This window comes from Astatotilapia calliptera, chromosome 4 (assembly GCF_900246225.1).
Source record: "Astatotilapia calliptera chromosome 4, fAstCal1.2, whole genome shotgun sequence".
Lineage (NCBI taxonomy): Eukaryota > Metazoa > Chordata > Actinopteri > Cichliformes > Cichlidae > Astatotilapia > Astatotilapia calliptera.
In genome coordinates, this window is record NC_039305.1 from 19,803,646 (window position 1) to 19,827,798 (window position 24,153).

Sequence of the window (24,153 nt, forward strand, 5' to 3'; positions counted from 1 at the left end):
TGTCACCCCAGATGACAGCAATCCACTGTCATCTGGGGTCAGCCTGTCTAATCCAAGCAGCATGAATATCACTGCAGAACCCTGAGTATGTACAGGTCAGTCTGTGGGAGTCTCCAGTCCTTTTAATCACAGATTCAGACTCAGTAAGTGTTTGACTCTCAGTACCTACAGACAAAAAAAATGATTAGTGACTGTTTTCCGAGTATATCAGTTCAATTTCACAACAATGTTAGTAAAACAACTGCATTTTCCTTACCAGCCCAATAAATTGAAAGGATTAGAAAGGATTAGCCTTCACCTAAGGATTTACATCCCTGATAAGCAGAAGGAGCCTCCCTATCTGTTTAATGTCTCCCATTACAATGGCCTCACTGTGTTAACTTTCAACATGCATGTAAAGTAGTGGCAGGAGTGCTCTTAAAGTGAGAAAGTGATATTACTATAACTAATGTGATATAATTAAATATGTAACCTCTCTAATTGTGACGTTGCTGAATTTGATTTTTATATTTTGGGGGGCAGTGTATAAATTGCTGACTGACAGATCAGCTGATCTGTTATCTGACTTGACTGACCATCGACCCTCTATAACTCTGAGGAACAAACTGAAGATAAGGTTCCAACCTAACCAAATACCCTTTAAAGGAACAATTCAAATAATTAAGGACAATGACTTTAAATTTTATTTCATTTTGTGAAAGGCCCAGGTTGTCATTTCTGTTATGAACCTATTACCTGTTGATAACTAAAGTCACAGTTAACTGAAATTCCTGTGTTTTGATTGTTTTTACACATATCCAGTTTCTCCCCTAACATAGAGTAAGTTGTATTTGGGTTACATACAGTACATGTAATTACGAACAAAGTATCATCAAAATGGTTACTCCTCTGATAGGTGTTTTTCATGCCTTTGCACTTTTAGTGTTTCTTTCAGCGTGTTGATGATGTTAAAGTGCAGTTTATTTCTCTAAATGTGTTGTGTTTTTTGTGTCTGTGTTTTTGAGTTTTCATATAGCATTGCTTCCTCTTCTGAGAAGGTGGGCCAGCAACAGAAGAGTTGTCTCTGGAGATGTTAAACCGTCCTCTGACTGACTGAGAGCAGTGGCTGCTACTACCATCATAAGCAATTTAAGCAATCCACTAGTCCTTTTCAAGCAGCCTGTCTGATCCAAACATTACTATAATTACTGAACCCTGAGTATGTACAAATCAGTCTGTGGCCTTTTAACTGCTGATTCAAACTGAGTCAGTGTTTGACCCTCAGGACCTGATAAACAAATAATTAGCTTCTTATTTCAAGCATATAAATTCATAATGTTAAAAGAAAGAATACTTTGTCCTTACCAGCCCAATAAACTGAGAGGACAGGAAAAACAAACACAAATCCAGAACTGTCCATTGTAAAAGTCTCTCTGTCCAGTCTACAGTGCTGTAAATCCATCACATAGTCCCAGTTTTATAATTACATAACCCATACGTATAAGACTATGTATCAGAATTTGCATTTGCGCAACCACTACCTCTATCATTTATTTCCCTTGAATAATAATAATAATCAGTTATCTTAGAGCTCCTCCTCTGGTAGTTTCATGTTATAACTGTACGGGCACTGAGAGGTTTTTGTTCAGCTCTGCTGATGGTTTGTGATACTGTGGCTCTTTTGCGCAATAATAAACTGCTGAATCCTCAGTCGTCAAGCTGTTCATCTGCAGATACAGCTGCTTTCTTCTGTTGTCTCTGGAGATGGTGAAGCGGCCTCTGAATGACTGAGAATAGTGGATCTCATTACCATTAGAGTGGATCCAAGCAATCCCACTCCAGTCCTTTTCCAGCAGCCTGTCTGACCCAAGCAGCATGAATATCCCAACCGAACCCTGAGTATGTACAGGTCAGTCTGTGGGATTCTCCAGGCCTTTTAATCACGGATTCAGACTCAGTCAATGTTTGAGCCTCAGTACCTACAGACAAAAACAAAATTAGCTTCTTTATTTCAAACATTTCATAATGTTTCAGAAATGTGCTGTCCTTACCAGCCCAGTAAACTGACACTATAAGGAAAACAAACATAAAGGCAGGACAGTTCATTGTAAAAGTCATGTCCCTCTGCTCAGTCTACAGTTGTGTAAATCAACCATGCAGTCTTTGTGTTATATTTGGCAACACTTATGTAAAAATCTGAATTTGCATCAGTTTCTTCTCCTCAAAGAGGAACACATGTCATGTCACACAATCCTCTGCACATCACTTATATTAGTCAGGTAAATCTTATAAATGCACAAATTATATTTATTATTTATGGAAAAATAGATAATAATTTTCTCTCAAAATGTATGAAAATCTCCATAAGTGCTAATTATTAAACACATGTTCTATGAAGATATTAATACTGTGGGAACAATATGACTTGTTACTGCTAAAGTTCATGTTGATGGCATCTCTGAAAAAGTTTCACAAACAACAAGTTGTTGCTTAAAAACCAGCACTAAATCAGGAAACCATTTTATCAAACATCTGAACCTCCACAAAAAAGTAAAATACATTAAAACTGTCACTCAGCATGAATGATGAATGACATTCAACCTAACATAAAAATAAATAAAAATAAATAAAACCTAAATAAACTCAATCAAAATTTCAAACTCAGATATATTTAAGATTCAAAACTCAAAATCAACACAAAATTCTAAGAACAGGACTTCTACATGGTTTAGGAGTTTTGGATTTTTAAAACATTTTTTGTTGTTTGTTGGTTTTTCTTACAAATGAGAGCATTTTCTATTATCTCATGGAAGTAAGTGTTGGATGAGTTATTTAGTGTTTAATAAAGTTGATAAAAAGCGTTCTTATCTAAGTGGTCTGGTCTTGTAACCATAAGTGGGGTGAGAGCCTCTCTTCTTGTGGCTTCATGTCAGTGTGGAGTTTGTGGCATTTTTGTTAAGGTTTCCTGATTGGTTTTCTCCATGCATCTCTCTCTCTCTCTCTCTCGCTCTCTCTCAGCTGCTTTCTGTTGTTTTGTCAGCAGATGGTAAATTGGGTGGTAAATTTTTACTGTTACCCTTGAGCTACAGCCACCCACTGGCACAGATGAGTAAACCGTCACAAGGTTTTGGATAAAGTGTAAACTCACAAACCTGTCAAACCTGCATTTGAAACTTTGGCTACCATAGCAGTATATATTTGGGTCTTCTAACTAAAATAGGAAAATAGGAACATAAATAGTGCCTCATTGCCAGACCTGGCCCACATCTGGTTGGCATACACACTGCCATGACACGGGTCAGTCAGACGTGACAGTTTGATGCCAGATCCGGGCCAGACCTGTTTTCTATGGGCCTGGGCCACATGAACCAAACCACAATCGAGCCAGATATGGCATGGCATCACATAGACAGCGCTATCTATGCCAGGCCTGGCTCATATCTGGATATCATACGTCTTATCATGCCAGAAGTCAGCCAGCAGTGCCGCCTTGATACCAGATCCGGGCCAGACCTCCTTACTATGTGGGTTGTTGGGTTTTTTTTCTCTGTATGTATTATTGTAGGGTCTACCTTACAAAACAAAGCGCCTTGAGGCAACTGTTGTTGTGATTTGGCGCTATATAAATAAAATAAAATAAAATTGAATTGAATTGAAATTCATCTTTATTTTTTAAACGAATCTGTTCTTATTTGGCTTGTAAATTGACAAGAAAAGAAAAACAACCATAAACTCATGAGAATTTATCATCAAAGCTATTTTTCTGCCAGTCTTCAGTGGTGCAGCTCAATCTTGTCGTGCCCATTTTTATATTCTGCAGCACATATTCAAAGATGGAAACAGCCTGAGTTTGCATCAGCTTCTCCTCATCATTAATCAGTTTATCAAAAGAAAGTATCAAGCTAACCAAACAAACAGATATACAAGTAATATGTATGTTCATTCATGTTTTACTCAGCAGGGTTTGATCACTCATTAGTAATACAAAGATAATTATTTTAGTTTTTCCTGATTTTACCCCAAAGTAAAATAAAAGAGAATCTGACAAGGATGCCTCCTGGGTTAATGTGTTCCGGGCATGTCCCACCGGGAGGAGGCCCCGGGGCAGACCCAGGACACGCTGGAGAGATTATATCTCTCAGCTGGCCTGGGAACGCCTTGGTGTTCCCCCGGATAAGCTGGAGGAGGCGGCTGGGGAGAGGGAGGTCTGGGCTTCTCTGCTTAGGCTGCTGCCCCCGCGGCCCCGGATAAAGCAGAAGAAGGTGGATGGATGAATAGATGAATGGTAAAATAACAAAAAATGTTTTCATTTATTTATAAATGTATTTTTTTCCTAGAAGTTTAACTCACAACCACAGTAAATCTGATAACATTCATCAGTACAAATTAGTGCAGTTGGGTTTTCTGAGCATCCCAGTTGTCGTTCCTTCACGTCTTTCCGTGACCTCATGACATCAGGCACTGAAAAAACAAAATGATACTTTTTTGACAGGTTGACCTCCACCTTTCTATTATCTCTACAGATGGTGAACCACTCTTTAGATAACTGAAAAAGTATAGTCTAAATAATGATGAAATATTTTTGATTTTACTGTGTTTGCCATACCTTGTGTTAACTCGGAAAATATATTAAATGTATAAACATATATTTATTTCATGATATATTATTTAACAACAGTGTGCTCATGTAAAAACTACTGGACATTTGTTTTTTATGTGAATCTAAAATCTTGACTACTTATCTTGACAATGTATTCTTCTGAAATTATCCTTAAAAGTTTACATACATTTTTTCATATTATTTTATTATTATCAGAAAATACTTTTAAATTGGTTTTTCAAAATATGCTTTTATATATTGTAGAATCACAATATATATTATATTTATTTGTGTCAGTGAGCTGATCATCATATTTTTGATTATCTACTGCCCCCTGTAGGTTCCTGTGAAACTGTATGTCTGAAGGTTTTTGTAAAGCCTCTCTCATTACTTAAACCACTGTGTGTGTTTGGCACAGTAATACACAGCAGAGTCCTCTGGCTTTAGGCTGGACAGTCTCAGATACATCATGCTGTTGCTGTTGTCTCTGGTGATTTCTATACGTCCTTCCACACTGCTCGCATACACTGTTTTACTTGCATCATACCATATAACCCCCAGCCATTCTAATGTTTTTCCTGCAGGCTGTCTTATCCAGTGCATTCCTGCTTGGCCAAAATTGAAACCGGTCCCTCTACAGGAAAGACTGAGGGTTTCCTGAGGATTTTTCAACACTGGAATAGAGGGAATGGACTCCATAGCCTGACCATTCAGACCTGCCAAAAACATGAAAATTATAAATAAAAAAGATTAGTAATGTGAGAAACAAATTCAAGAACATGTAATCAATTTCCACATTCTGTATTATAAATTCTAGTGACTTACAAGGCAGACAGAGCACTGCCAGCAGAGCAGACAAACTGAGCAACATCTTGAAAGAGAAGGTGTGAAGCAAGTACTTTGAGAGCCAGTCATTAAAAGAACCTGAGTGTGCCATGTGAATTTCAATAGGGAGGGGCTCAACTATCTGGGTCACTTAAAATTCAAATGCATTTCAAAATAAAAAACATTGCATTTAATTCACTCTTTTACTTCTGCATTAGTTTTTCTTCCAAACATGGACTCACTTGTTGATGGGAATAGTTTTTTAGCAGTAAAAGACATCGTACTCACTCTTTTTCTGGGTATTGTTTTCCAGGAAACTCTTGCCCAGAGATGCATGTTTCTAATCTCATCTGAATCTCATCCTACCAACCTACTGACTATTTATGGTTGTATTAATTATTGTCTCTTTAACATTTTCATTTCTGTCTTGACTTTTTACTCACCCCACCAGATCACAACAGATTGATGCCCTCCGTGAGCCTGGGTGTCCTGGAGGTTTCATTCAACTAAAGGAAGTTTGACTCTCTCCCTACTGTACTTTCAGTCAACTTAGATTTCTCTTGAAAACATTATCTGGTATTTATTTTACAACATGAAGTGCACAGAAAATAATTTAAAATTTTATTCACAAGACATATGATGGCTCTTGAAACAAAAGGGTTTTTTCATGATCAATATTTTATTGTATTGTAATATTTTTGCATTTCTCCTGTTTCTTCTAGTTTGCCCACTCTCCTTTTTGGCCCTACCTTTCAGTGGGTTGCTCTTGCTCTGGGGCTCTATGCTTCAGATTTGACTTTCCCAATCTGCAGTGCTCTTTTTATAATGTTCATCACCTCTTGGTTTCTCTTTTTCATCCTTTCCAGTTATTACAGATAATGGCACCTCTTGAATCAGGCTTTCCAAGAGGTCCTTTTTCTTTTTTTTCTCCACTGTCATGGTTTTTCTTTGGACTTTACCTTACAATATAAAGTATGATTAGATGATATTTGCTTTAAAGTAATAATGTATGAATAAAAATGGATTTAATGGAATGTCAAAGAAATTAGAATAAAAGATTTCATGCTGCTAACTCATGAATTATTTCAATCTATTTTGCAGACAATTAAATTAACTATTTAAATCATTACAACTGGAATTAAAACTCCATCCATCCATCTGTCTATTCTGTACTTCTTAGCCGATTCATCATTGTGAATGGCTGATAGATGGACTTTACAACGAATGGCCTGAACTGTCTGTTTCACGTATCATTCAAATGAATCTAAAAACAAAATATGTTGCATCAAATTGTATGCTTTTGTTTTTTAGAGTTGTTTAGCAATGGTTTTATTCCCTTAGATTCACTTTCTATGGGAGATGGTCTTTTGTAACTTCTAAACTATGAGCTGAAACATTTGAGTTCCTTCTCTGTTTTCCAGTAATGTGGTACAGATATTAGCAGTGCTATTTTCCTGGTTAGGGAGAGCTATGCTAGATGAACACAGCTGTAAAACCTGCAGTGTTACAGTGATCAGAGGGTGCTTGCTTGAGTGTTGACATATTTTTTCATACTGATTTTTTTATCATTAGTTTTCACAGTTGTGTGTCTAGAAGTACATTATTTTAAATATGCAGTGAGACGTAGAAGAACATGTATCATATTCTGAATAATCTCTTCAGCAGTAAGTGAAATATAAATGGTCAGGAGAATGAGCAGCCATTCTGATGATTATGATTATATGGATTACATATATGGTGATATGTGCTCATCGGCATATTTCAATTACTGATTAATTTAAACTTATTCATGCTCTCTGTTTAAATGCTTAAATACTTTTTTCATATTGATTTTCTTTATGAATCACCTTCAAAAACAAATGTTTTATAAATATTCTCACTCATGTCATGTCTTCTTAAAAATGTTATAATATTTGTAGTCATCTACTGCCCCCTACAGGTTGTTATGAAAATATATAGCTGAAGGTTTTTGTAAAGCTTCTCCCATATCAGAAACCACTGTGTGTGTGTCGCACAGTAATACACAGCAGAGTCCTCTGGCTTTAGATTAGACAGTCTCAGATATGTCATGCTGTTGCTGTTGTCTTTGGTGATTTCTATACGTCCTTGCACACTGGCAATATATTCAGTTCTACTTGAGTCACTCCAAATAGTTCCAAACCATTCTAGGCCTTTTCCTGCAGGTTGTCTGATCCAGTGCATGCCATAGCTGCCAAAATTGAAACCAGATCCTCTACAGGAAAGACTGAGAGTTTCATGAGGATTTTTCAACACTGGAGTGGAGGGAATGGACTCCATAGCCTGACCATTCAGACCTGCCAAAGTACCAGAAGTATAAACAGTTAAAAAATAATTTAATAATATGATAGTAATGAAAAAATCACTTTGTGTATTATAGCATAAAGGGACTCACAGGGCAGACAGAGCACTGTCATCAGAACAGTCTCAGCATCATCTTGAAAGTGAAGGAAGTGCTTCAGATAGTTAGTGAGAGGACATAAGTGTGGCATCCCTATTTTATTAGGGAGGAGCAAACATATCTCAAATATATTCAAATATTATTCAAAAGGATGTTTTAACTGCAAGTCTCTGCAACACTTTTAAATTTGTTTCCTTAATTGTTCATTATGTCAAACAGTTGCCACTCACAGCAGCTACATGTTAGTGTGACACCAGCTGTTTCTTTACACATGAGAATAAGCATGACGTCCATTTCAGTTTGCCATCAACCTGCAAGACTTTTATTTTCTATAATCACTATTTTATGACTTTTCTTGACAGAATGTTGTACAATTATAGAATAAAGTGCATGACTTCTCTCCAGCTTGTCCATCATTCTCCTCTCTGTCATCTTTCTCCATGTACATTTCGTCAGGTGTCTCTTGCTCCAGGGCTGCATATTTGTGATCCAGCCCTACCAACCCACTAAATGTTTGGCTTCTTCTTTTTTCTCTGTGCTTTTTGCTCACCCCACTCAGTCATGGCAGAGAGCTGTCGTCTCTGAATGTGGTTCTGCTGAATGTTTCGTCCTGTCAAAGGAAAGGAAAAAGTTGGCCATCAAACCAAGTTGACTACGTGTCTTTCAGATGCTGATCCAGGCGTGCATTGCACCACGTCTGGATCATCAACTGAAAGTTTTACTGCTACAATCATCTTTGCTGTTTCAGCAGAGTCCAGTTTGGGATTCTTTTAGTGTCATGTTCTCTTATATTAACTCTGATGAAGAAATACGTGAAACAACTTTATTTCAGTCACATTTCAAATCTATATTATATTCACCACAGAAGACACACATCAACAGCACATCAACAGCATTCATCAATGCAACATACACAGTAGCCTAGTGTAAGTGGAGGTTGATTCAGTTTGTAACAGTTTCAAGAAAAGTGTTTGGAAAAAGACATAAGATGTAACTTTTTGATTGTTCAACCCTGCTATTGTCTCTTGAGATGCTAAACTTGTGTTTAAAAAAGCATGTTGTAAATACTTCAAATGTCTTTGGTTTTACTTGTTGTTTTAAAGTCCTTTTCTCTGGAATACAAAGGAAAAAGTAAAATATTTGCATTAACTTCTCTATCTCACAGTTTACATACATTATTCTTTTTTTCATAATATTTTTATTATCATAAAATCATTTTAGATTTTTTTTTTTTAAATATGCTTTCACATATATCACAGGAGTTATTGTGACAGTGAGTTGAACATCATATTTTTGATCATCTACTGCCCCCTGTAGGTTCCTGTGAAACTGTAAAGCTGAAGGTTTTTGTAAAGCCTCTCTCATTATTTAAGCCACTGTGTGTATCTGGCACAGTAATACACAGCAGAGTCCTCTGGCTTTAAGTTGGAAAGTCTCAGATATGTCATGCTGTTGCTGTCATCTCTACTGATTTCTACGCGTCCTCTCAAACTGCTTGCATAACTGTTGCTGCTGGAAGATGAGAAGCCAATCCCTATCCATTCCAGTGCTTTTCCTGGTTGTTGTCTTATCCAGGGCATACCACAGCAGGTAAATGTGAAACCAGATCCCCTGCAGGAGAGACTGAGAGTCTCCCCAGGCTGTTTCACTACAGGACTGGAAGGAATGGACTCCATACTCTGACCTGTAACACCTGATGAGATGAATACAGATAAAACTGTGAGACAGACATCTTCAAAATGTTCTGGTATCGCTGACTGACCATCATTGTTTCCTGGTAAATGATGAAACAGTAAGAAGCAGAAGAACTCACAGGGAAGTGAAAAAGCAACCAGCAGCAGAGTGAGTGTCTGTGTCATTGTGAGTCTAGAGATTCTTCACTGCTGCTCTGATGATCAACAAAAAGTTTAAGACAAGTCAGCAGCACAGAAGTACACTGCACACAGTGAAGATTTGCATCAGGATATTATGTAGAAGGAGTGGCTCTGACATCTCTTATTATTTAATGACAATTTTCTTTCATTTTGTAATGTAAAGTGGCTTGAAAAAGTGTTCATACCCCTTGAACTTTTACACATGTTGTCACCTTACAATCACAAAATTAAATGTGTTTTATTGAGATTTTCTGTGATAGACTAACACAAACTAACACATAATTGTGAATTGGTACAAAAATGATCAATGTTTCCAGAATTTTACTCCACAAATCCGGCCTATATGGAAGAGTGGCAAGAAGGAAGCCATTTTTGACAGAAAGACATAAAAAGTCCCGTTTGGCAGGAGCCACGCAGGGGACACAGCATACATGTGGAAGAAGGTGTTCTTGTTAGATGAGACCAAAGTTGAACTTTTGGACCTAAATGCAAAGCACTACGTGAGGTGGAAAAGTAACACCGCTCATCACCCTGAACACACCATCCCCACTGTGAAACATGGTGGTGGGGATGCTTTTCTTCAGCAGGGACAGGGAAGCTGGTTGGATTTGGTGGGAAGATGGATGGAGCAAAATACAGGGCAACCTGTTGGAGGGTGCAAAGGACTTGAGACTGGGAAGGAGAACCTTTTTCATATGAAGAGCCATTTTAATTTTTACATAGCTCTGCTTTTATAACTATTTTTATTTTTATAGGGGGGGGATGTTTCATTATTATGATTATTTACATAGAAATACTCTAGATTCTAGAAATACACTTTCACACATGGTAGAATCAGGTATTATTGTGTCGTCAGATTAACATCAGATTTTTGATCATCTACTGCCCCCTGTAGGTTCCTGTGAAACTGTATGTCTGAAGGTTTTTGTAAAGCCTCTCTCATTACTTAAACCACTGTGTGTGTCTTGCACAATAATACACAGCAGAGTCCTCTGGCTTTAGGTTGGAAAGCCTCAGATGTACCATGCTGTTGCTGTCATCTCTACTGACTTCTATACGTCCAATCAAACTGCTCACATATCTGTTGCTGCTGGAAGGTATGTGGCCAACCCCGATCCATTCCAGTCCTTTTCCTGGTTGTTGTCTTATCCAGCTCATACCACAGCAGGTAAATGTGAAACCAGATCCCCTGCAGGACAAACTGAGAGTCTCCCCAGGCTGTTTCACTACAGGACTGGAAGGAATGGACTCCATACTCTGACCTGTAACACCTGATGAAATGAAAACAGAAATGATGTTCTGGTATAACTGACTGACAAAGTGTTTCCTGGTAAATGATGAAACAAGAAGCAGAGGCACTCACATGGCTGAAAGAAAGCAACCAGCAGCAGAGTGAGTCTGTTTGTCATCCTGATTCTCCACTGCTGCTCCGACGATCTACACAAAGTACAAGATAGGTCAGCAGGACAGAAGTACACTTCACACAGTCGCATTTGCATCAGGATTTAATGAAGAAGGTGTGGCTCTTGTGCTGTTATTCCTTTAACTGAATCTAATGTTGCCTTCATTTTGTAACCTAGCTGATTTTCTCTCTTCGTAAAACATTCAAAAATAGGATATTTTAAAGTTGGATATCAATTTTTTTTTGTTTAAAATGATATATTTTGTGTAACTAGAACATATATAGAACAAGACTAACATGACCTCTCTCATAGCTGGCAGTTATTAATATTACTGCATAAGGTTGTTTTAGATCTTCAACTGCACTTTGTACATTTCATGAATTAATCTGAAAAATATTTAGTTATCACATCCATCCACACTGTGAGGCTGAGAAGTTAAGTTTTGGGTTGTAACAGATTTTTTTTTTCCAATTTTTATTTTCTTCTAAAATTAATTTACTCATTCAAAATATATTATTCATTATTATACGTGGTCAAAGACTATCCCATTTCAAAAAAGATAAGAGAGGGGCAGCAAATCACCAGAGACTAAGAAAAATGAAACTACTGGAACAACTCACAACTAATGATGTTAATTAGTGAAATTAGTATAAGAAGAAAATCCCTGAGAGATTAAATCAGAAGCAAAGATGAAATTCAACAACTAAAATATTTTTGATCATCTAAAGTATGATGTGCGTCAATTATTAATCACTTATTAGTCATTGATTAATACCAGTACTGAATTAGGACATGATATATTACTGGCCAAGTGTTTGCTCAGAGGATGCTGTTTGATTGTTGGGGTTTTCCCTCTGTTATTGTAGGATCTTTAGCTTACAATAAAAAGCATCTTGAAGCAACTGTCATAATTTGGCACTATTTTAACTGAACTGAACTGAATTGAATTGAGCTCAAATGGCAGCCAGTGCATGGGTTCAAGAAGCCGCAGGCTGGGCACAGTCTCATTAAAATAGGTTGTCCTGTGATCTTGTTGATGAAGATACCCCCCATATAGTAACATTATCTCCATATAATAGAGCAGCATTCTTCCTTTGTAGTTAAATTGGCTGTTATATTATACCTCATTAAATTAAATATACAATAGTTTAAAGTATGCTAAAGTTCAGGTCTTTTTGTGATTCAAATCCTGACAGATCACTGCATTTGTTTAGGATTCTGTTTCTTGTTTTTTCATCATTTACCATCTCCTCAGGTGTTACATTTCAGAATATGGAGTCCATTCCTTCCCGTCCTGTAGTGAAACAGCCTGGGGAGACTCTGTCTCTCCTGTAGAGGATCTGGTTTCGCATTTACCTGCTGTGGTATGCACTATATAAGACAACAACCAGGAAAAGGACTGAAATCGATAGGTGTTGGCCACAGACCTTCCAGTGATAACATATATGTGAGCAGTTTGAGAGGATGTATAGAAGTCTGTCAAGATGACAGCAAAAAGATGACATACCTGATGTTTTCCAACTTGAAGTCAGAGTACGGTGTACATTTTAGGACATCGTCAGGTCTCAAGAAAAAAGTTGTCAGGTATCAGACAAAAAATCTGGCTAATTCATTCTAGCTAGCGACAGTGGTGAAACGTGATTTTTTTGTTTTTTATTCAGAGATGTTTCTGTTTTATTAGGAGACTGTCTCACCCCAACATCGTCAGACTCATGGCAGTTGCCCGCACTGAGTCCTGCTTTTTGTTGGCAGCTGAATACAATCATGGCGCAACCCTGCAGCAAGTGCTTCACACAGACAGCTGCTACTCTAATAGTCTGTGTTATTGAAGGATTCAGCACTTCTTATGGTTTTTTTAATCCATTTTTAGACAGCGATGAGATCGGCTACACACTCCACAGAAGCCCAGAGTTACTGTTAATATCAAAAATATAATGCTGTCCTTTGAGATTTTAACATTTAAGACTGTGAGTGTAATGGATCTAAAACTGTTTAAATCTCTTCAGCCTGGTAACATGGAAACTTTAAAAACAGCAGCAGAAGGTTTCAGTAGTGTAGTTTAATTCGTTCTTTTTATTTAATAATAATCCATATTATGTATAACAGCTACATTCACCCTGGAGAGAAACTAGTGAGGGAGACCATCAGGACCAAGCTGGGTTTCCTGGGTCCAGAGGTTTGGAGAAACTTCTTCCCTTTCTTTCATCACAGCTGTCCTGTGCCAGAAGTTCTGTTGACCCACTGAAAGAGGCATCATTTAAGAAACACCAGGAACACTGAAGCTCATCGCATTGATCAAGCAGGACTCATGATCTTCACCAGCAGCTCCCTCACAGGGAAATCTTCAGCACTCCTCCGTAGGCCCGCCCCAGAAGATGGATAAACCCAGCATTTCATGAACACTGTGATGGAGACATTTGGTTTGTGTAATGTTATAAATACTCGGATACTCCCCAGAGGCTCCGGACTTTTACATAAAGATATTATATTCAGTCCTGTAGAAAGTTATATATTTAAAAATATGTGATCCTCTCTGGTTACTCTGGTATGAATAACTCTGCATCACTTTATGGTAAATAACACACTATCTGCAAAAAACTGTGACCTTTGACCTTCATCAGGTTTTATTTAATTGTGTTAGAGAAACTCAAACGTGCTCTTTATGCAGCTGAGTACATCAAGTGTTTAAAACGGAAGCTGTGCAGGTCTGAGATACAAACTGAGGTCCTGTTAATGCTGATATATAGTGACACAGTTACATGGGTGATTAATCCTTTTGTTTTTTTGTCTTCAACTTTATCAATAAAACAGCTGCAGCTTTCACTACAGCACATGTGGTACTTTAACCTTTGTACTGTTTTCATCAGTTCATTTTGCAGTTAACATGTGAACATGTTGGATGATCTGTCTGCCGTCACTGGGTGGTGCTGAGGTCTGAATCTGAGGGCAGCTCCTGTAATCACAAAGAGAACAGAACCATCAAACTCAAATATAAATTTTATCCCTCAAAATTGAAATAAAGCTGATTCTTCTGTCCTCACACACTCAGGATCTGAAGTTCTTCTCTTACATTTTTTTCAGTATTACAGTACACTACAGTACTTTAATCCATAGTTCCTGATTAATGAGGAGCTACATGGTACAAGCTTTTTTTTTTTGCTTTTTTTTTTTTAAAGTTATTGTCTTTACAGATGTGGCAAGAGACTGAAAACATGCTGTTGTTTGCACATATTTAATAATCTGCTCTGCACAGGAGCTGAAGCAGGATGCAGCCTGTTGCTTTTACAGTATAATACTTGTAATAAAAGTACAGTAACAGTAATTTTTGACTGAGTAGCCCGGAGCGTTTCTCTTGATTTCTTTAGTCGGTGTAAATTCATTCACCTGCACAGATTAGCTAAACGAACCCTGACAGCCGAGTCCTCATCTTAGCTAGCTAGGTCTCAGGACCGAGCTAAGGACGGTAGTTACGGATTAGCTGACAAACACGTTTAACTTACCGAAAAAGTGCAGCAGGGCCTCGGGTCCTTCTGTCGAGTAGTCCAGTTTACTGAAGAACACCTCAGGCTGTCAGGTTAAAACACTCGGTCGTGTTTTCGTAGCGTAAACGCTGGCAGTCCTCTCAGAGCCTACGCTCTATCTGCTATCCGGTTGTTCAGTGATGACGCGACGAATCCTACTTCCGGGTCTAAAGTAGTCTGCGTTTAATATGGCTTTTGTGCTGTTAACATGTTTAATGTTATGTATTTTCTTCTATTTAATCTCAAAAAGCTCCTAAAACAATCAGTGATCACTGTTGACCTCCCTCGGCTTTTATTACCGCTAATCATTTATTTAAGATCAGTTTTTAAAACCTTAGGATGTAACTACAGCCCAGCCCATGCAGCAGTATATGAATGACTAACCTCGTATTGTGGATGGATTATCTCAGTTGTTCTCCTGGCTGAAGTTTGGTCCTTTTACAGCACCCTGCCATGCGATTACATTTGTTCCTGACCACCGAGAACACTCACGTTAACTTTTATCCAGTGGGAAAAAAGTTAGCTTGTTTATATTATGCTAACATAGCTGTGTCGCTAGCGGTCACATAGCACATCATTATATAGCAGCTAGCCAAACTTCAGTAACCCTACAAACGTCACTGCTGTTTAGTTTTCTGTCTTCATTTATGCTGGAAGTGATAGCAGAGCTGTACGTTTTAATTTGTTTCCAAAACCCCGCAGTCAGGACATGCTATATTGTATTTAGATAGAAGCTAGCGAGCTAACTTCCTGCTAACTTCTAACTCCGTTAAATGTCATAAATTCCGTTTTCATGGATGCCTGGATGTTGTTACACCTGGTAGAGCAGAACGCTGATCATTTTATTAAAGATGAAAGACTTTAGACAGTTTTTCAACTCTCAGTAATGCCATAGTGATCATTTGATATATGGACCTGCAGCGGAGTTTAGACCCAGACACGGCTAGTGACGTCAGACTGAACAACCGGATTCCCGAACAGAGATACGCAAGTTTCTCCGTGACTGCAGCTGCCAGTCAAAGCTGTTATGATGACGTTTCACCCCAATTTAACATCACCGCGGTAGGAATTAGAATCAAACTTATGGGAGAGGAGACCCCTTGAACATCAATAAGCGTGATGAGAACTATCCATCCATCCATCCATCTTCATCCGCTTTATCCGGAGCCGGGTCGCGGGGCAGCAGCCTAAGCAAAGAGGCCCAGACCTCCCTCTCCCCAGCCACCTCCTCCAGCTCATCCGGGGGAACACCAAGGCGTTCCCAGGCCAGCCGAGAGATATAATCTCTCCAGCGTGTCCTGGGTCTGCCCCGGGGCCTCCTCCCGGTGGGACATGCCTGGAACACCTCACCCAGGAGGCGCCCAGGGGGCATCCTTGTCAGATGCCCGAACCACCTCAGCTGCTCTACTCTGAGCCCCTCCCGGATGGCCAAACTTCTCACCCTATCTCTAAGGGAGAGGCCAGCCACCCTTCGGAGGAAGCTCATTTCCGCCGCTTGTATCCGCGATCTCGTTCTTTCGGTCACTACCCACAGCTCATGGCCATAGGTGAGGGTAGGGACGTAGATCGACCGGTAAATTGAGAGCTTCGCTTTTACACTCAGCTCCCTCTTCACCACGACGGACCGGTGCAGCGTCCGCATTACTGCAGCCGCAGCCCCAATCCGTCTGTCGATCTCCGGCTCCCTTCTCCCATCACTCGCGAACAAGACCCCGAGATACTTGAACTCCTCCACTTGGGGCAGGAACTCATCCCCGACCCGGAGTGGGCACTCCACCCTTTTCCGGCTGAGAACCATGGCCTCAGATTTGGAGGTGCTGATCCTCATTCCCGCTGCTTCACACTCGGCTGCGAACCGTTCCAGTGCGAGCTGGAGGCCCTCACCCGATGAAGCCAACAGAACCACATCATCTGCAAAAATCAGAGATGAGATTCTGAGGCCACCGAAGCGAAAGCCCTCCGCCACTTGGCTGCGCCTAGAAATCCTGTCCATAAAAATTATGAACAGAACCGGAGACAAAGGGCAGCCCTGGTGGAGCCCATCACCCACCGGGAACGAGTCCGACTTATTGCCGGCAATGCGAACCAAGCTCTTGCAACGGTTGTATAGGGATCGAATGGCCCGTAGCAATGGGCCAGACACCCCATACTCCCGCAACACCTCCCACAGGACACCCCGAGGGACACGGTCGAATGCCTTCTCCAAGTCCACAAAACACATGTAGACTGGTTGGGCAAACTCCCATGCACCCTCAAGTATCCTGGAGAGGATAAAGAGCTGGTCCAGTGTTCCGCGACCAGGACGAAAACCGCATTGTTCCTCCTGTATCCGAGGTTCGACTAACGGACGAACTCTCCTTTCCAGCACCCTGGCATAGACTTTCCCAGGGAGGCTGAGGAGTGTGATCCCCCTGTAGTTGGAACACACCCTCCGGTCCCCCTTCTTAAAGATGGGGACCACCACCCCGGTCTGCCAGTCCACAGGTACTGCCCCTGATCTCCACGCAACATTGCAGAGGCGTGTCAACCAGGACAGCCCTACAACGTCCAGAGCCTTCAGGAACTCGGGGCGGACCTCATCAACACCAGGGGCTCTGCCACCAAGGAGTTGTTTAACTGCCTCAGTGACCTCGCCCCCGGAAATTGGCGGGTCATTCCCCTCATCCCCAGACTCTGCTTCCTCCTCGGAAGACGTGTCAGTAGGATTAAGGAGGTCCTCGAAGTATTCCTTCCACTGCCTGACAATTTTCTCAGTCGACGTCAGTAGCGCTCCGCCAGCACTATACACAGTGCAGGTAGAGCACCGCTTTCCCCTCCTGAGACGCCTGACGGTTTGCCACAATCTCTTCGAGGCAGTCCGAAAGTCTTTTTCCATGGCCTCTCCGAACTCCTCCCACACCCGAGTTTTTGCTTCAGCCACTGCCCGAGCCGCATTCCGCTTGGCCTGTCGATACCTGTCCGCTGCCTCCGGAGTCCCACAGGCTAACCAAGCCCGATAGGACTCCTTCTTCAGCCTGGTGGCTCCCTTCACCTCTGGTGTCCACCATTTGGTTCGGGGATTACCACCGCGGCAGGCACCAACCACCTTGCGGCCGCAGCTCAATGCAGCAGCTTTGGCAATGGAGACGCTGAACATGAAATGTCCCCAGTCTCCCTCGGAATGCTGTTGAAGCTCTGCCGGAGGTGTGCGTTGAAGATCTCGCGGACTGGGGCCTCTGCTAGACGTTCCCAGCACACCCTCACTACGCGTTTAGGTGCACCAGGTCTGTCCAGCGTCCTCCCCCGCCACCTGATCCAACTCACCACCAGGTGGTGATCAGTTGACAGCTCAGCCCCTCTCTTTACCCGAGTGTCCAGAACATATGGTCGCAGGTCTGCTGATACGATTACAAAATCGATCATCGACCTACGGCCTAGAGCGTCCTGGTGCCACGTGCACTTATGGACACTCTTATGTTCGAACAGGGTGTTCGTTATGGCCAAACTGTGATTAGCACAGAAGTCCAATAACAAAGCACAGCTCGGGTTCAGATCAGGGAGGCCGTTCCTCCCAATCACGCCCCTCCAGGTCTCTCTGTCGTTACCCACGTGAGCATTGAAGTCTCCCAGCAGGACAACAGAGTCTCCAGGTGGAGCACCCTCCAGCACCCCCCCCCCCGGGACTCTAAGAAGGCTGGGTACTCTGAACTGCCACTCGGCGCATAAGCGCAGATGACAGTCAGGACCCGTTCCCCGACCCTAAGGCGCAGGGAACAAACCCTCTCGTCCACCGGGAAAAACCCCAACGTACCGGCAGCAAGCCGAGGGGATATTAGAATACCCACCCCAGCCCGCCGCCTCTCACCAGGGGCAACTCCAGACTGAGACAGAGTCCAGCCCCTCTCCAGGAGACTGGTTCCAGAGCCCAAGCCATGTGTGGAGGTGAGCCCGACTATATCTAGCCGGTACCTCTCAACCTCACGCACTAACTCAGGCTCCTTCCCCACCAGAGAGGTGACATTCCATGTCCCTATTGCCAGTCTTGGCAGCCGGGGGTCAGTCCGCCAGGGCCTCCGCTCCTGGCCGCCACCCGGCACACAATGCACCCAACCCCTATGGCACCTCCTGCGGGTGGTGGGCCTGCGGGAGGATGGGCCCATGTCTCCTCTTCGGGCTGTGCCCGGCCGGGCCCCATGGACTAAGGCCCGGCCACCAGACGCTCGCCCTCGGGCACCCTCCCCGGGCCTGGCTCCAGGGCGGGGCCCCGGTAACCCTATCCCGGGCAGGGTAAACTGTTCCCTCGGTGTCCTTTTCATAAGGGTCTTTTGATGAGAACTATTGATAACAAAAGAAAGAATCTTTGGAAAAAAATTATCTGAGGAGAATAAAGTTATTTTAGTCTGACCCCAGTCCCATCCGCTAACATGGAGGAGGCGGGGTTTATGACCTATACTGCAGCCAGACACCAGGGGGCGATAGAGACGTTTTGGCTTCATTTTTGGGGAGCTGTCGTGTTGTCCATCTTTTATACAGTCATTGGGTGGGACATGACAACACCGCCACCTGCAGGAAGATTTTCTCTCTGTCTGGTACCTTGTGTTCTGATACCTGACAACTTTTTTCTTGAGAACTGAGACCTGACAATTTTTTTGTCTGATACCTGACAACTTTTTCTTGAGAACTGAGACCTGACATTTTTTTGTCTGATACCTGACAACTTTTTTCTTGAGACCTGACGATGTCCTAAAATGTACACCGTATCAGAGAAGTGTGCTCAGCAGATGCCATTTACACCAAAACTGAAACCAGGTTCTCTACAGGGAATACTGATGGTTTCCTGGGGTTTTATTAACACTGGAGTGAATGGACTCCATATCCTGACCATTCACACTTGTACAAAGAAACAGGGGTAAAATAAATGAAAATGATTTAATAAATTAATCGGAATGAAAAATGTAGTTAGGGCATTCTACCATAACGATCCAGCGATGAGTAGAAGCCACTCCCTGGCTTAAATGCTGGCTGCACTGATGAGGCCCAGGTGTTCCTCCACTTCAGAGGGGCGTGGGCCGAGGGCGTGAACCCACCATGAGTTCTGCCCTGGCGAGAGAGCAAAAGAGAGAGCGAGAGAGAGAGAGCAAGAGAGAGAGAGCAAGAGAGAGAGAGCAAGAGAGAGAGAGCAAGAGAGAGAGAACGCTACTGTCGCGCTGACCTAGTAGGTGTGGCTGTTATTCCTCTTTTCCTTCTCCTGCCCTCTACCTGTTCGGTGCTGCTGCTTGCCCATGGCCGCTGATTAGACCTTGGGTGCAATCAACAACTAAGCACGGCCTGGTGTGCGCCGCCCTGCCAGGTGAGCCACATTAGAGCAATCAAGGGTGGGCGTGCCTAGTAGACCTTAAAATGCATGCAGCAGTCATTTGACCCGGGTGCAACATACTGAGAGGACGGCAAACAAAGCACTTTTCCACTGTGAGGAAGACTTTGAACAAGACAGGCTATCGGTAAGCTCTTGAGTTCACATTTTGCTTTTGCAGATGTATCTGGGACTATGGAAGCTCAGTTGTGCAAATGTTTTACGCTTAGGGAAATAGTTGCTGCATTTAAGTTTAATTATATTGACAAAAATGAATGTTTAAGTTTGAATAAATTGTTTGTGCAGTTAGTGTTCCCACATATTTATGTTAATTAATATTAAAATTAGTTACCCCAAATCCTTGGGTGGATCGTAAAACTAGTGAATAAATGTTTGGTTTTGATTTAAAGAAAATAATTCTTTGTAAAGAAAATCCTTAGTTAAAGTCTATTAAAATGTTTGTGAACTCTAAAATGTATACTTTAAAATACAATTGTTTATAAAAAAGTGTTAAATGCAAAGAAGACACATTGTGTATATTTATTTAAGAACCACAGTTAAATTAACACAGTTAACCACATGGTAAATGGCTTTACTGAATTTATCTGAATGGTTAATGAAATGTTCTTTATTTTTGTGTTGAAAGGTTTTTTACCTGCTGCTACCTATTAGCTATCAAACTAGTTGGTCTAAATAAAGTTGAGTGAAATTCAAAGTCTGGTCTTTTTCAAGTGTGGACACCTCACAGTCAGAGGAACACTTGACAGTAAAAAACCGGCCTGGCCAGTAGAGAAACCGGCCTTGACCAGTGAAGACTCCACAAAAGCTCACCACAAAGACGGAGAAGACTCCACCTGGGGGCCTGGAGGAAATTGCACACCGTTTGCCTGTCCAATCAACAACCGAGAAAACAGAATGGCTGAGTCCAAGTCACTCGAAGAGCTGAAAATAGAGCGAACCACTGCAAAGAGACTGTTTTCCAGACTCACCAACCATATAATAAGGACCCACATGGATATGTCTGTAGAGGAGCTGCAGGATTCCTTCAAGAGACTCACAGTAGAGGGCTCCAAAGTGATTGACGCGAACGAGGAGCTTGAGGCCGCCTACATCACGCAGTGTGAAGCAGAGGGCACACCGGAGCTGATGGGCCAACAGAGAGCAGACGTCGAAAAAACGGAGAAAGAATGTGAGCAGAAGTTGAAGGAGGTGAAGCACCTGATCAGAGAGACACTGTGGACATCATATGGTGAAAAAGAACTGACCCTTGCTCTAAAATCAGCAGAAATGGCGTGTGAGAACGTCACATCCACTCAGCCTGATACACCGCTGGAGGCATATGATTTTATGCTCCACCATCTAGAAGAACTGGTGAAGAAAGCTAAGCAGGCACACCAGACATGGAACCGCTGGGCTCCACCTGCTGAGAGGCGAGATTGTGATCGTCGACTAATGGAGCTCGAAACCTGCCTTCCAAAGCTGGTGTCAGGGAAGGCAGTCCTGATCAAAGCAGAGAGGATTAAAAGAGATGCCGACCAAGCAGTTGTCACAGTCCGCAACGCAGCCTCGGTCGCAGCCATAAAACTGAAAGCCACAGCTTTACCAAAGTTCACCGGCAGCCAGCGTGAGTTCTACAGATGGCGGAAGGAATGGGAGGCTCTGCAAAAGCAAGGTGAACCAACCGGGTCCGTGGAAGTAAAGAAATTCCAACTTCTCGATAGCCTCGATGATAAAGTGGCCAAAGATCTGCGCCTGTCCACATACACCTCGGCCGATGAGATCTTCAGAGTCCTCGAGAACCGCTATGGAAATCAAGCCACCATCGCCATTGAAATCATTGAGGAGCTTCAAGCTATCCCTCCTGTTCGTAGCAACCAGCCTAGAAGAATTATAGAGCTTATCCACGCAGTTGAAAAGGCCCTCTATGATTTGAGTGAGCTGGATGAAGCAAATGCCATAAAGAACCTCTTGGTAATAAAGTCTATCGAAAGCAAGCTGCCTGAGTCCCTAAAGAAAGACTGGCTCACCCACGCTGCTGATCCAAAGAACGCTGTGACTCATCAGAACCGGTTTGACAAGCTGCTCGCATACCTCCAATCTCAAGAGTCCATCTACGAGCAGTTAGACCAGCTGAGAGACATCGACCCTGCCAAGGAGAGAACAAAGTTCCCAATAAAGTACGCCCGTACGAAGTCAGTCAAATCCAGTACTGATCCAGCAGGCTGCATCATCTGTGGGGACCCGAAACACAAGAGAAAGCTCTACATCTGCAGACGGTTCAGAACCAACGCAAAGTTACAGGAGAAAGAAGATGCAGTGCGGCAACTTGGAGCCTGCAAGAGGTGCCTCGAGATCCACGACGAACCCTGCAGAAAGATGACTTACCTGTGTGGAAATCCAGAGTGCAAAGACCAGCATCATTACCTTCTTTGTCTCTTGCCACGACCCTTATCACAAAGGCCCAAGTCTGGTCCGGCGAGAGCTGAGGGGAGGAGGTATACAGAGGTTCAAGAAGAGTTCATCTCTAAACTATCGCCAGAGCTAGCGCAGGAGTGTCGGAGAGCTTTCTGCAACGTCTCATCACGAGCCTTCAACTCCATGGCAGCAGAGAGAGGTCTACTGGAGGGGACTGGTCTAAAAGAGTACCCTGTGATCCTGATGCTCCTTGACGTCATCGCCAATGATGGGCAGAGAATTGGGACATTAATTGATCTAGCATCTGACACAAACTACATAACCCATAAAGCTGCAAGTAAGCTCAACCTTCGCAGTGAAGACGTCATGCTCGTCATCCAGGGTATCGGAGGTATGAAGGTGTCTGTGGCAACCAAGCGCTACCTTCTCAAGATCCGTGTCAACACCTCAAGAGGAACTTTAAAGCCTCACCAGTTAGTCTGCTATGGTCTTGACAAGATTGCTGAAGTGGAAAGACATGTTCCACCTCAGAAGCTACAAAAGATCTTCCCTGACATTCCTCTCCAAGACCTCATCAGACCCAGAGAGATCCAGCTTCTAATCAGCCATAAAGAAGGCCAGCTGGTGCCCCAAAAGATCCGTTCCATCGGTGACCTGGTTCTCTGGGACGGTCCACTTGGCAAAACAATCGGGGGCACGCATCCAGACCTCTTTGAGGAAGTCACTTTGATGGCCCACACCTCCAAAACTCACTTCGCAAGATCAATGAGAGCTGCTGCATTCAAGTACCAAGAGTTCACTAAAGACCTAGCTTCCTGTCAGCACCCTGATCACCCTGAGACTCTATCCACCACAGCTACCAGCAGCAGAGACTTTCTGAAGTGGTGGAGGTGGGAAAGCATCGGAGCCGCTTGCCAGCCGAGATGTGGAGGGTGTCGTTGTGGGAGCTGCCAGCCAGGGGGTAAAGAAATGACGCTTGCAGAAGAGAGGGAGATGGAGATCGTGAGGAATGGCCTGACTTACTCAACTGGAGATGCCCACAACAGTGAACCGCATTGGCATGCTAAATACCCATGGGTAGAAGATCCAGCAACCTTGCCAAATAACAGGAAAGCAGTAGAAGCAACATTCATCAGAACCGAGATGAAGCTATCTAAAGAACCTGAATGGAAGAAGGCCTATGCTGCACAAGTTCATGAGATGGTAAACCGCAGAGCTGCAGTGAAGCTGTCCAAAGAAGTCCTGCAGAGTTGGACTGGGCCAGTATGGTATATTAGCCACCTCATCGCGCCAAATCCACACTCTGTCTCTACCCCAGTGAGGTTGGTGTGGAACAGCAGCCAGAAGTACAGAGGCCTCAGCCTGAATGACATCCTCATCAAAGGTCCTGATGTCCTGAATCCGATAAGAGCTGTCCTGCTGAGGTTCCGAGCTGGTGTCTACGCCGCCCTTGGTGACGTCCGCAAGATGTACAACTCCGTCTGGCTGGAAGATCGAGAAGTCCACTTGCACAGATTCTTGTGGCGTGACACAGAAGATGCAGACATAGAAGACTATGCCATAACAAGAGTCAACATTGGAGACAAACCTGCTGGTTGCATAGCCCAAGTCGCCATGAGAGAAACCGCAAACCTACCTTCATTCAGTCACTTCACAGAGGAGAAACGTGTGCTGGAAGAAGACACTTATGTCGATGACATCCTGACATCACACAATGACCTCGACCATTTGAGACGCCTAACAGCCAACATCGAGCACATCCTGAGAGCTGGAGGATTCTACATG

At 42.7% G+C, this 24,153-nt stretch overlaps 1 pseudogene; it reads right to left on the reverse strand.

The window, feature by feature from the left end:
• Positions 1–1,587: 1,587 nt before the first annotated feature.
• Positions 1,588–2,104, reverse strand: LOC113020950 (immunoglobulin heavy variable 3-48-like; annotated as a pseudogene).
• Positions 2,105–24,153: the final 22,049 nt, after the last annotated feature.